This window comes from Macrobrachium nipponense, chromosome 12, assembly GCF_015104395.2.
Source record: "Macrobrachium nipponense isolate FS-2020 chromosome 12, ASM1510439v2, whole genome shotgun sequence".
Taxonomy (NCBI): domain Eukaryota; kingdom Metazoa; phylum Arthropoda; class Malacostraca; order Decapoda; family Palaemonidae; genus Macrobrachium; species Macrobrachium nipponense.
Genome location: NC_087205.1, coordinates 65,936,879 through 65,948,492, shown reverse-complemented (window position 1 = coordinate 65,948,492; position 11,614 = coordinate 65,936,879). Strand labels below are relative to the sequence as shown.

The window sequence follows — 11,614 nt, the reverse complement described above, 5'->3', positions numbered from 1 at the left end:
GATCCTTCCTTTGTGGAAGGGATCTGGGGAAGTCTACCATCCACTCCAGCACCTCTGGGAACCACTCTTGAGCTGGCCAAAAGGGGGCTATCAGGGTCATTCTTGTCCCCTTTGAAGTCACAAACTTCCTGAGCACTTGCCCCAGAATCTTGAATGGGGGAAATGCGTAAACGTCTACATGAGACCAATCTAGCAGGAAGGCGTCTACTGTTAGAGCTCTGGGGTCTTCTACTACTGAACAGAAGACTTCCAGTCTTTTTGAGAGGAACGTGGCAAAGAGGTCGACATGAGGAGTCCCCCAAAGAGACCAGAGATTCCGGCAAACTTCTGAGTGGAGGGTCCATTCGGTATGAAGGACCTGGTTTCTCCTGCTCAGCCTGTCTGCTCTCACGTTCCTTACTCCCTGAACAAACCTCGTCAACAGAGAGATGTTCCTTTGCGATGTCCACACCAGCAGGTCTCTCGCGAGCTCGTAAAGGGCATACGAGTGAGTACCTCCTTGCTTTCGAATGTATGCAAGGGCGGTTGTATTGTCCGCATTCACTTGTACTATCCTGTCCCTCACTAAAGGTTCATAGCTCTTTAGGGCTAGGTGTACGGCAAACAGCTCTTTGCAGTTTATGTGCCAGGACACTTGAAGAGCATTCCAAGTGCCTGACACTTCTCTCTTTCCCAAGGTTGCTCCCCAACCTTTTTCCGACGCGTCGGAAAACAATACAAGGTTTGGGTTCTGTGTTTCTAGGGAAGTACCCTTGTTTTCCTTCAGTGGGAGTAACCACCATTCTAAATGGCGTTTCATCAGAACTGGAATGGGAAAACTGTCCGAGAGAAGCCCTGTCTTCATGTTCCAAGATCTTCTGAGGAAGAACTGAAGCGGACGGAGATGAAGTCTTCCTAGAGGAAAGAACTGTTCGAGCGAGGAAAGAGTCCCTAATAGGCTCAACCATTCCCTCGCCGAAGTACGTTCCTTCCTTAGGAAGAGAGAGACTTTTTCTAAACCTCTCGTTAGTCTCTCTTGAGAAGGAAATACTCGAAAACCCCGAGAATCCATCCGAATCCCCAGATAGACCAAGTTCTGGCTGGGGATCAGTTGGGACTTCTCGAGGTTCACGAGTAATCCTAAGGTCTTTATCAGGTTTAGTGTCACAGTCAGGTCCTCCAACACTGTTTCTCTGACTTTGCTCTGATGAGCCAGTCGTCAGGTACAGAGATATACTGATTCCTTTCAGGTGAAGCCATCTCTCGCCACATTTTTTCATAAGGCTCGTGAAAACCTGAGGCGCCGTAGACAGCCGAAACACAAGGCTCTGAATTGGAAGATCCTTCCCCCCGTCATGAAACGGAGGTACTTCTTCGACGAAGGATGGATCGGGACGTGAAAATAGGCATCCTGGAGATCCAGAGACACCATCCAATCCCCTTGGCGAAGAGCCGCAAGGACTGATGCAGAGGTCTCCATGGAGAACTTCTGTTTCTGAACAAACTTGTTCAGAGCGCTGAACATCCAGAAACTGGTCTCCAGCCCCCCGAGGCTTTCGCAACCAAGAAAAGACGATTGTAAAACCCTGGGGAGCTTTTGTTTGATCCAGCACTAGCTCTATAGCTCTCTTGTCCCACATCTGATCCACCATTTGTTGAAGAGTATCTTTCAACACAGGGTCCTTGTAATTGGCGGACAATTCTCGCGGAGTTTGACGTCAGGGGAGGATTGTCCAGGAAAGGAATGAGTATCCCTTCTGTAGAACAGACATAGACCAAGCGTCTGTATCTATGAGAGTCCAGGCTTCCGCAAATCCCCGGAGCCTGGCACCTACTGGTGTTTGGAGGAGCGTCACTTCACTTTCCCCTTTTAAAGGGGACGGAAAGAGGCTCTACCATCTCTTCTCAGTCGCCTTTCTTTTAGCAGTAACTCTAGCGGGAGGGCCTCCTCGAAAGGGCCGAACAGGCGTACACACCCCTTTCTTGTCTCCCACCATCACTGGTCTCTTCTTCCTGGAAGATTGCAGGAGAAGATCCTGTGTTGCTTTCTCCGTCAGAGAACGGGAAATGTCCCTCACCAACTGTGAAGGAACAGGAAAGTCAGACCTGGAGCGAATAACAAGGCTGCCCTTTGTTGAAGAATGGGATACCGCTTTTGTCAAGTCAAGAAAGCGCTAAAAAACAGATCTCTTCTTCAAGAGACCTGCTCCAAATAAGGAAGAAACTTCCGTTGAGCCATCCTGTACCGCCTTGTCAATACAGGACAAAATTGCAAGGAGTACGTCCGGATCGAGTCCTTCTGGAGGCATGAGCCTTCTTGGACATCACCCCAAGGGACCAATCTAGGAAGTTGAAGACTTCTACAATGTGAAAAAGTCCCCCTTGAGGAGATGATCCAACTCTGAAAGACCCCAAGTAATCTTCGCAGTATGAAGGCTAAGTCTCCTGGAAGCATCTACCAGACTGGAAAAGTCAGCTTCAGCCGAAAAGCTGGGAGAGTGAGTCCATATTCTCCCCAGTCTGGGTACCAAAATACCTCTTCTTGCCCGTAAGTCTAGCGGGAGGCATGCAAAAACACCGTCCTGGACTGAGCTCCTTCTTAGTTAGCATCCAGCTATCCAGCGACTGAAGAGCTCTCTTCATAGAAATCGTCGGTCTCATCTTCAAGAAAGCCGACGACTTCGGCGTCTTAGAGCAAGAAAAAAGTGAACGAGGCGAAGGAGGAGCGGCAGGATCACTGCCATCTCGTATTCTCCTGGAGGAGGAGAGCTGTCAAAAAACTTTGTAGTTAGACAGCCCTTCTCTGCCGTGAGTCTCGTCTTCTGAGTCCTCTTCCAATATCGGATCAGAAGGAGAAGTCACTTCCCGTTCCGGGTCTTCCTGTCCAATAACTCTCTCTACGGGAGACTCCTAATAGGAGAGGGGCTAAGAGAGTGTAGCGTATAGCGGCTTCCTCTGCTTGGCTGGCTCCTCGCGGCTTTAGCGCCTTGGCTGGCGCCTCGCGCCTGGCTGGCGCCTCGCGCCTGGCTGGCGCACGCCTGGCCTGACTCCTCGCGCTTGGCTGGCGCCTCGCGCCTGACTGATGCCTCGCGCCTCACTAAACTCTCGCGCTTTCTGGTGCCATATCCTTGTATGGATGATGCTTGTCTGGCGCCTCGCGCCTTCTGGTGCTACCTTGTATGGAAGTTGTCTGGCTCGCGCCTGGCGAATCCTCGCGCCTGGCTGTTCCTCGCGCCGGCTGACGCTGCTGGTCTGGCAGACGTATCAAGTCTGGAAATATCCTCGCGCCTGTAAAGCGTTTCTCGCTTGTCTGGCGCTTTAATCCTATAAGACGCTTCTCGTCTGTAGGAAACCTCGCGCTTGACTGGCGCCTCGCGCTTGTCTGGCAATTTCAAAATCGTCCAAAGAGTCTCTATCAGAGTAGATCTCAAACGCCTCACGTCCCACAGGAGCCTCACTCCTGGCGGGAGAGAAGGAAGACGAGACTTCTTGACAGGAAGCCTCACGTCTTTCTTACGAGGGGGATCCTTCAAAAAGGACTCCTACCAAGGCGGATAACTGTTCTTGCACAGCCAAAATGATCCTCTTGGAAGCCCTCTCCGGCGTCTTCTTGAACGGGAGAGGGAGACCTCGAAGGAGTTTTGTCCAAACCATGGGACGTCAAAACCCTCTTAGCCTTCTGATCGAAGGAGGCGCTTCTTCCGAAAAGCGTTCGGGGCTAGAATCCAAACAACAGGATCTTTCCAGTGCCTTTTCAGGGGGCCTGGACAAGTCCGAATCCTTCCACCCTCGTTTAGGAGAGGGAGAAGCGGACGAAGAGAAGCACTCTCTGAGGACGCGTCCCTCCTATAGCGGTCCTGAGCAGTCTGTCTATTTACAGAGCCTGCTGAAGGGACGCCTGACCGGGGGGAATTCTCCCACAACCTCCGTACGGCTTTCGACTTTCCTTCTCCTCTGGGCTTGGGAGCTTGGAAGAGGTCCTAGGCCTGGGAGCGTCGCAGAGACGGTCAGACGCCCCCTCCACAACACTCCGGGGACACTCACTTCACTCATAATAGTCACTTTCACAATCCTTACCTTTCATGGCAGCCATTTTTGGATTTCATCCTGTGAAGAGTAGCTTCAGTTCAGCAATTTCCGAGGCCGAATCTGAATGTAAAGCCAGGTGAGGGCCCTGATACAGAATTAGAATCAAATGCATAGTAAGGGAAGAGTTAGAATCATTAAAAGGCTCAATAGGCCTTGTACTACTACCCGCAATCTTAGATGCAGCCCTTCTGACTCTATCCCTTTCTAACTTCTTCAAGTAGAAGTTAGAGTCTTCCATTCTCAACATTCAACCTCTCACACTCATGACAGGTGTTAGAAATAGAACAATCAAAACCTCTACATTTGCGACATACAGTGTGAGGATCAACCGAAGCCTTCGGTATCCTCACCTTGCAGCCTACATTCACACACACTCTCACACAACCACTTGAATCAGACATTCTTGAAGAAAAAATCAAAAGCAAGTCCAAATCCAGTCCACAGTAGCGAATGCCAAAACAACGATCCAGGTACGTCACCAAAAGTCCACAAAAAGATGATCAATTGTCTAGAAAAGCGAATTCCAGTCAGGAGGTGGCAGCAACGATGTTGATACCACGGCGACAGAAAATATATGAGTAGAAAACAGGAATGGTTCCTAGTCCTGCCGCCAGGGCAGGCGGTAGATCACCTGACCTACCTGTAGCGAGTGGCGCGAAATTTGAATTTCTGTCGGGGACGACGGAGTCTTAGCTATGTATATGTCTGACAGGTAAGTTGATTGTATGAAAACGAAAATCAAGTCAGGAGATACCGCAAAACGTATGTTACAATATGGCGACAGAGAAAATCTGGTTCTAGAAGGTAATGGTTCCTATTCCTGCCACCCAGCGGCAGGTCGGTAGATCACCTGACCTACCTACCTGTAGCGTGTGCCGCGAAATTCGAATTTCTGTCGGGGACGACGGAGCCTATAGCTAAGTATATATCTGTCAGGGAAGTTGAATGTATGAAACCAAAAGTTACTTCATCTTTAATATCAGTAAATTTATGTAAATTAATATTTTACAACAAATATAGAACTCAGAATTTGTTACTGATTTTAGTTCTCATCTGTTATGATATTGTGTGAGCTGTAATTATAATTTTCCCAAATAAAATAAAATTAACTACTGTATTTGAAAAAACACGTATAACTTTGTAAAATTTACGATTGTCTTGTAAAAGAGGCCCCACAAAGGGATTGTAAATAGTCATTTTCAAATTCTTATGGAAGGTAGGGAGAATTTTTTAGAATATTTTTTCTTGCACCTTGTGCATTTGCAATCTTCCTCTTTCCACTGATTTGTTTCTTCTTAAATTGGCCAACCTCAAAGTTTGCCCGGTCTGGGGTGCTGTATACATATGTTTTTTTTTTGGTCCGGCTCTTAAGGGTTAATGCCAGAAACTTATGGAGACCACACAACATCCAGACACATAATCACAAAACTCTTTAGGGGTACTCTATATAAGAGTTGGTAAAGCAGCCTCGGATTTGTTCTATGCATTGAAAACAATACATGGCCAGCTATTTACTTCTGAAATTTGCTAAGACCAGCTTTGACAATTTTTCAATACACAGATTGTCAGTATACTAGTTCTTAGAATCTTTAAAGGGCAGAAAGTTGTAAGCTTTAACCATATGTTGAGTCATAATACCAACCACCCTGCCATTCATGGCACCTTAACCCCTTACAAGATTAACCCGAGATATATCGTTATCAGTGTGCTAAAAATTTTGGACTTACCACGAGATATCTCGTTGAAAAGTTAAACGTGAATATTGGGCTAATACGAGATTTCTCGTGGCTCAGTATTGTTACAGCAGGCTTCTCCGAGATATCTCGTCCTATATCATAGTTTGGCAGTGGTATTTGCTGCTGGAAGTCGTGAGTTACAACGATAATTTTCTGTATTTTTTCGCGCAGACGACGCGTCATTAGTAGCACTTCAGCTGCCATCTTGACCTTTGTTTTTTTGTTTTTTGCGTATTTTTGCCAACTAAATTAGGTTAGTTGGTTGCATTATTTGTCATCTTAGACTGATTATATGTTATATTATTGATTCATCGTGTTGCTGTTGTGTCTTGTTAGCTAACCCCATGAGTATTTTTGTGGTATATAGAGTAACCGGTGATCTTGAGAGGTTCTTCGTTCGTTTTTGTACGTATTTTATATCGTATTTTCGCCAGTTCTAAGTAAATTTGGGTTGTTTATTTGTCATCTAAGACTGTTTATATGTTATATTATTGACTTATTATGATGATTTCGTGTCGTTGTTTGTCTCTTGACCATTTTGTGATACGTCAAGTATAATTTTTTCCAAGGATTTTTTTTTCCTTTTTTACGATGAGTACGCACTATTTACTAGCTCTCCAGTGGTGACTTTAGAATCTTCTGTATTCTTCATTTTCACGTTTTAGGTAAGTTTCATTGTTCTTTTTTTTTTTTTTATTTTAGACTGTTTATATGATATATTGTCGAGTAATTTGTTAGTATCTTTGACTATTTATTTATTATTCTAGCCTTTTATTTATTTTTTATTTTAGCCCAGTTATGGCAAATTTACCATGACAAACAGTGATACTGAGGAATCATTTACAGAGCTTGAAAGTTCTGGCTCAGAAGGCGACGATTCAAGCTTGGATGATTCAGTGACGATGACAGCGATACCAATACAGATACAGATACAGTAATGGATGAAACACAATGGAGGAGAATCGCAGATTCTTACTGCCCCTCCACCCCCTCAATTTCCATTCACAGAACAACAGGTCTCAATATCCCAGGGAATATTGAAAGTATGTCGCCTTTAGATTTTTTCCATGTATTTTTTGATGATGAAACTGATTGAACTTATTTGCACTGAAACCAATAGATTTGCTGAGCAATGCAATGCAGACCCAAATACGTGGCATCCTGTAACTCACCTGAACTCAGAGTTTTCTTAGCACTAAATACTTTGAAAGGAATTGTGAAGAAGCCAGAAGAATCCTTGTATTGGTCTAAAAAAAATCCACTTCTTAGAACCCCAATTTTTGCTGAAAACTATGCCTTTCAAAAGATACAAGAAAAATCAGGCAGTACCTGCATTTTTCTGATAATGAAGCATACGATGCAAATTCGCATCCTAATCCAAAACTGAATAAGATATATCCTATTTATGTGCACTTAGAAAATAAATTTAGAACTGTCTACACCCACAAAGAGATATTTCAATTGATGAGAGTCTCTTGCTATATAAAGGAAGATTGGGATGGGTACAATATATCCCATTGAAGAGATCAAGATTCAGCATAAAGTTCTTTATGTTATGTGAAGCGAGTACAGGATATGTGTGGAGTTTTTTTATTTATGTAGGTTAAAGGAACACAATTCGACCAGGATTTCAATGAATTGCCTAAATCCTCACAGGTTGTAATGACTTGACTGAAACCTCTTTTGAATAAAGGCTATTGCCTTACAAATAGACAATTATTACACCAGTCCTGAGTTAGTGGATATTCTAGTAAAAATGTAGAACAGATTGCTATGGCACTGTTAGAATAAATCGAAAAGACCTGCCAGTTTCATTGAAAACTGAAAAGTTGAAGAAGGGGGAAATGTCTGCTTATCGTAGAGGTAAAGTTATGGCCATGAGATGGAAGGATAAAAAAGATGTTGTTCTACTCTCCACAGTTCACACTAGTGATGAAGTTGAAATTGCGAGTAGGAGAGGTACGAAAAAGAAGCCCTAAAGTTGTAGTAGACTATAACCACACAATGGGTTGGTTGTGGATAAGTTGGATCAAAACTTGGCAAATTATCCTGTTCCCACCCCAGGAAAAGAACAAAAAAATATGACAAAAAAGTGTTCTTCCATCATCTAGATCTAGCCCTTTGGAATGCATATTAGTGTTTCAAGAGAGTAATGAAAATTGCTGTTCATCTCTCAAATTCAGGTTGGAAATAATGGATTCAACTCTGAAGAAGAAGTATCATGCTGAAATCCCTCAACAAGACCAGGTAGACCATCTATTTCAGCGAATCCTACCCGCTATTCAGGAAGGCATTTTCCAATTGACATTCCTCCTTACACCCAAAAAGAAATTTCCTACAAGGCAATGTGTTGTTTGCTCTAAGAAAAGGGATAATAATGGAAAACCGATCAGACGAGAGTCTCGCTACATGTGTGAGATATGTGAAGTTAGTCTGTGTATAACCCCCTGCTTCAAATCATACCATACAAAATGATGGGAAATACACTGGTTTATGTGAAGTGAATTTTTTTTTTTTTTTTTTTTTTTTTTTACAAATGAAGAGAAATATATGATTTTGTTTATTCTAATAGTGAAATTTTTTTTTTTATTCAAATGAAATGAAAAAATACTTTTATCAAAATGAAGTGGAAAAATAAAAAGTTATCAAGCATCAATATGATTTTTATTCAATTCCTATTATCAAAATTACTAAAACGAAGCATACGAGATATCTCGTGATAGAATAAAATTATTATAATTTATACGAGATAACTCGTTATTGGCCATAAAAAGGTCTCAAGTGGAGTTTCTAAAAATTACAATTTTACATAAAATAATCACAATTTTCTGTTGAAATCAAATTAGAATAGAGTCTAAACAAGTTATATTTTAATTTAATTCAATAAAACAATTAGATTCTTTTTGAAACATTATGTTGAAAAAATAAGTCTTTGAAGGGGTTAAAAATGGTAAGATTACATAACTTTGAAAAAAGTAAGGTTACATTGTAATGGGGGGAGGGAAGTAACCACAAAAGACCTGATGGCCTAGGTCACATTAACCCAGTCCAACGAAGGCAAACCCCATTGTTCAAGAGGTATATGGCACTTTCAGTTAGATATGATACTGAAGATTAAAATTCATTCCTGAATTTCATTGGTATAATTTAAAGCATCCTAGGTCATTTACGCCATGACGCCCAAATTTAGCTTAGATTGGGGAGCATCACTGTACAGTGGTCCCCCGTATTCGCGGAGGATGTGTACCAGACCCCCTGCGAATACAAATAGTGCATTTCACGATAGAAAAAAAAAAACAGGAATTTGTGGGTATTTTTCATAGATAAATAAAGCGAATAGGCGAATTTTCTGCGAATAATGCGGGGAAATGTTCTTAAGAGAAATCTGCGAATGTGTGAGTCCGCGAGTCCAGAGAACGTAAATACGAGGGGTCCACTGTAATTGCACTTCAGTTGCTTCTTGTACATAAAACCAAATACAAGTCAAGTTTCCCACTGGCAGACACTGAAGGGGAAGCTGTGGGTTAACTAGTCCAACAAATACAAATGTCTAATTCACCAAAATCACAGGTAAAAGTAATTTTATTGCTGATCTTAATAAGCCTACTGGCAACATGTAAAATTTCACCAAGGACTGTAACTAGAAAGATAAACGGCTACATTACACTAGTCATAATATTCTGTGCAAACAAAGATATTACCCAAACCCAACCTACCCTAGGGTAAAAGTGCATTAGAGTTGGACACAATACTTCAGCATATTACCCCCTGCTTAAAAGCAGATCAGACACATATTTCAACAGATGGATCCTCACCTAATAAGTCTTTGGTTGCCAAGTCCTGACCTGGTCCCTTAACCAAACATGACATCAGGTACTTAAGTATAGGAGCAGAACAACATAGGGTAAAACACCGCATGGTACAGGGGTGGACCATGTACGATCAATGTGTACAACCCCAAGAAAAGTACATTATAACGCGTCCTGACACCGGAGTAGAGGTCTTTAGCTCCGTTTCTCACCAACAAGAAGTCGCGTCTGATGCCCATCTCTGATGTCAGGACGTGTTATAATGTACTTTTTTGGGGGTTGTACACATTGATCGTACATGGTCCACCCCTGTACCATGCGGTTTTTTACCCTATTGCAACTATACTACTCTACAGCATCCACTGGGATGCAGGGTTCACCCTTCGTGGTCCCTCCTTAACCATTACCACTGCCATGCATTAGAATATGACTGCCATAAAATAGCCTAAGAACACAGGCTAGTTATTTATAAATACACTGTATGATATTTTAATCTAATACAAGATTCAATACTGGCGTATTGGTAATGCTATAGAAAAGCTGGTAGATCTAGGGTACTTATCTGCAGCAGCCTAGACTATGGCAGTTGCGGTTTTTCTATGTAGTTTTACCTATTGAACAAGAATTTCAAGTAATGTTTATTCGGACGACTGTAATTACCTAACCGCCCAGGGGCCAGTACTGAACACGGCGAAATACATTGGTCGCCCAAATCTCTAGTGGATGTCATATCCGCGGTTATGTTCCTTGCAGTCCGTGCGGACTGCTTCTGTAGAAATACCGAAAAGCTCAACGCTGCAGAATAGTTATAGCTATGGGCTAGATCTATCCCTTTTGATTACTACCTTTTTGCATTCATTCACATGACACTCGTGGAGGTGGTTGAGATATTAGCCTATAGCTAGCTAGGTACCTAGATCTACCACATTTTTAACAAATGAAATAAAACTAGGTGGGTAGTATTAGCCAACTAGGCTAGGTATTAGCCTACAGGCCTAACCTGTTGATAAGGATTAGTGTCCTATCACATTTGCTAGTATACTACCTAGTACTAGCCTTGGTCCTCCATTACCTTAACTGCTACGTTTACTCTGTTACGTTTGAGAGAATTCTGAACGCAATACCTAGGTAAGTCTTGCTACCTAACATTTGTGCTCCATTCTCATAACAATCTCCATGGCATAACGGTAGGCAACTTGCCCTGGGCATCAGGTTGCCGTTCCTCCTTACCAGGTGGTCTGAGGATGGTAACTACAAAATGACTTCTAGGTAGCAGTTAAAAGACTATCATAGTGTCATTGGACTAAATACTGATGACGTGTCGAATTCAATAAACATATGTGGACCGAACTGCTGCAGAAAGGTTAAGTCTGAACAGCTGACAGTTAACCCCAAACAAACGAAATTCTATGACTAGGTAATTGGCTAGCGTATATTTTAATACCCCTGTTAGTAAAAGGTCAATTAGACCCCCATTCTCGTACCTTGTCACGAGTTCATAGTAGAGTCATCAATGTCCAACCAGCTGCGCATCTTCTTGTGATCCATTCCAGCGACTCAACTGTAAGAGAGACACTCAATCACTCATTCATTTTCAGAGGCACTGTTGCGGAACACAACGCGCTTTCGACGGTCGAAGTCGCAGTCGACTATCCATGTCAACAGTGGACCGGTACCGCCGGTAGGGTACCTCCTCGGACGGGACCTGTGAATGTGCAATGAGCAGTGTGCGTGACGTCATGAAGGATTGAAGCATAATTGGCACTTGTCCAACCGAGTCTCGAGTGTCCTACTAAGGCAAGTTTCTCTCAAGTCTACTCCTGGCTCTTTGTGGAAAGTTTAAATCCAGTACTTTGCCTTTTATCATACTATAAAAAATATTATAAATATAGATCTACCATATATATATATATATATATATATATATATATATATATATATATATATATATATATATATATATAGAGAGAGAGAGAGAGAGAGAGAGAGAGAGAGAGAGAG

The 11,614-nt window shown here is 42.6% G+C and overlaps 1 protein-coding gene across 3 annotated transcripts in view; it reads right to left on the bottom strand.

Annotated features, from left to right (window-relative positions):
- The window catches only part of LOC135224562 (probable tubulin polyglutamylase ttll-15), a 233,454-nt gene extending 222,130 nt beyond the window's left edge, over positions 1 to 11,324 (bottom strand). The window contains exon 1 of one of the 3 annotated variants that reach the window (XM_064263671.1): positions 11,098 to 11,324. The gene's annotated coding sequence lies outside the window, so the exon portion shown is untranslated. Of the gene's footprint in view, positions 1 to 10,843; positions 10,869 to 11,097 lie in introns of those variants that run through there. The other 2 variants (XM_064263670.1, XM_064263672.1) reach the window with 2 other exon arrangements.
- Between the last annotated feature and the right edge of the window lie 290 nt (positions 11,325 to 11,614).